We start from the raw sequence: 2,694 nt of genomic DNA on the forward strand, positions 1-2,694 counted from the left end.
TGCCTGCAGGCATCCGGGGTAGTTGACAAGGTTGTGGCCACTTTTTAAAAAACTGTCATTTCCGTGGCGCTTGTGGACGGGGAGGGCGGGGGAAGGAGGGGGCAGTCTTCACGGAGGTGGTTCTAAGAGCCAGGTCACGGGAGGTCAGGGTTCACCTGCGGGTCAGGGCACAGGCCCTGGAGGGGGGCTCCCTCCCCAGCAGGGGGCGCGCAGGAGGCGGCCGATCCAACCCATGATTCCCTCTCATCATGGATGTTTCTCCCTCTCCCTTCCTCTCTGAAATCAATAAAAGTATATTTAAAAAGTAAAAAATAAATAAAAGCCAGTTTAAACCTAAGTATGTTATTAACACCTGGTTTGGGCTTTTAGCTTTTCTAGGTGACTTTGGACAAACCCTGTAACCGCCCTGATTGCATTTTTCACGGCAACATGTAGGGTTGGGGCAACTTCTTTGCATCTGAAATCTTACTTTTTTTTTTTTTTAACAGTTTTTATTGCTTTCAGAGAGGGAGGGGGAGGGGAGAGAGAGATAGAACCATCAATGATGAGAGAATCATGGATCGGCTGCCTCCTGCACGCCCCCCCCTGTGGATCGAGCCTGCAACCCGGGCATCCTTGACTGGAATCGAACCCGGGACCCTTCAGTCTGCAGGCTGATGCTCTACCCACTGAGCCACACCAGCCAGGGCTGGAATCTACATTTATACGTGACTGTATAGCAGCGGAGTCAGCCATCCTGCCCCCAGGTTCCCATGAACACCTGGTAGCTTCCCCCTCCTTGATGGCCAGGGGGACCCCGCGGTCACTTCTTCCCTCCCCAGCCTCCGCCTTTGCACGGGGCATCGCAGTGAAGCCTCATTGACTCACGTGGCAGTGGAAGACAATTCCAGGATGGGCCCACATTCATCTCTGTCCAGTAGGACGCGACTTCCTGGGGAGGCCCCACGCCCGTGCTCACAATCCGTAGGAAGTAGCTCTTTGTCAAGTTGCTGGGAGCATTTTCAGCAGGTGCATCTGTATCTGTCCCAGGAACCAGCTCTTAACCTGGCCTGGCCCCGGTGGGTGGCTCTGTGGTTGCGGCAACCTATGAACCAGGAAGTCAAGGTTCAATTCCTGGTCAAGGCACATGCCTGGGTTTCGGGCTCCATCCCTGATCATGCAGGAGGCAGCCGATCAATTTTTTATCATCGACTAGAGGCCCAGTGCGCAAAATTCGTGCGCAGGTGGGGTCCCTAGTGGCTGCTGGCGGGGCCTCCCTTCGCACCCACCTTGGCCTGGTGCCACCCACTCACCTGCTCCACCATCCTGCCTCGGTCCCGCTCTCATCGGGCCCATCGGGCCGGCAGCACCTCCACTGCTGCCCGCGGCCAGCACCGTGTTGCCAATGCCCGCCATTTTCTGTGCTGCCCCGTGGTGGTCTAACTCCTGGTCTAACTCCTGGTCGCTTGAACTCCTCAACTTGGGAAAAATTTGCATATTAGCCTTTTATTATATAGGATGTTTCTCTTCCTCTCCCTTCCTCTCTGAAATAAAAAAGGAATGTAGCCCTGACCGGTTTGGCTCAGCGGATGGAGCGTTGGCCTGCGGACTCAAGGGTCCCGGGTTCGATTCTGGTCAAGGGCATGTACCTTGGTTGCGGGCACATCCCCAGTGGGGGGTGTGCAGGAGGCAGCTGATCGATGTTTCTCTCTCATCGATGTTTCTAACTCTATCCCTCTCCCTTCCTCTCTGTAAAAAATCAATAAAATATATTTTTAAAAAAAATCACTGGGTGAAAATCATTGCTGGGAAATGGGATATTCACACAGTCTCAAAGTACTACCCCACATACTACTTATTAATTACAAAGGATACATATATATGTGTGTGTGTATATGTGTGTGTGTGTATATATATATATGTAGATATAGATATAGATATATTTTAATAGCCTGGTGCTCGAAGCTCCCGTCTGCTCTAAGCCTCCTTCCCGTTGGCCTGGCTGTGTGCACTCCCTACTTTTGAAAATGGAAAAAGAAAAATCCCCTGCCGCGTAGAAGACGGAGTAGCCCATCCTGCGCCGGAAGTGCCACTGCCTGGCAGGGAAGCCCTGGTCCTGCAGCGGCAAATGGAGACCTCGCCACAGCCGCGCGGCCTGATGGGAAGGGAGCAGGGAAGCCCCATGTGAATGAATGAGGGGAAGCCCTTGGGGGCCGGGGGGCAGGCCAGCTCAGCAGGAGCCTGCAGCCTCGGAGGGGACGCGTGTATTTCACAAGGGCCCGGGCGGCGTCAGGCCCAGCCCTCGGGCGGATGTTGCCTGGGAAGGAGGGATTGTTAGCTGGGAGCTGGTAAGGCTCGCCCTGCAGGGACGCCTGGGACGCGGCTGCCACTGAACGGGCTGGAGCCACCGGTTTCCTGGACTGCGTGCGTGGTGTGCTTGTTCTTGTCCAGGAGATGTAGCTGAACGGTGGGGACCCAAGCATATGTGCAACCCAAGTCCTGTGTCCAAGAGGGCAGAGGAGAGAGAAGCTGCTTCCGCCAGGACAGGGAGCGTGGACAGAGCACCTGCCCACGTGGAGCAGGTCGCAGTCTCTGCAGGGCCAGGCAGGGAGCTGATTGGTTCTGGGCTGCAGCTGCGGCGTCTGGCAGCTGTTTGCCTAAAGGGAGACCCTGGGGAGAGCTCATCAGCTGGTGTCAGCAGCCCCCCCCCCCCCC

The sequence above is a fragment of the Myotis brandtii genome, unplaced genomic scaffold (genome assembly GCF_000412655.1).
Source record: "Myotis brandtii unplaced genomic scaffold, ASM41265v1 scaffold1166, whole genome shotgun sequence".
Taxonomy (NCBI): domain Eukaryota; kingdom Metazoa; phylum Chordata; class Mammalia; order Chiroptera; family Vespertilionidae; genus Myotis; species Myotis brandtii.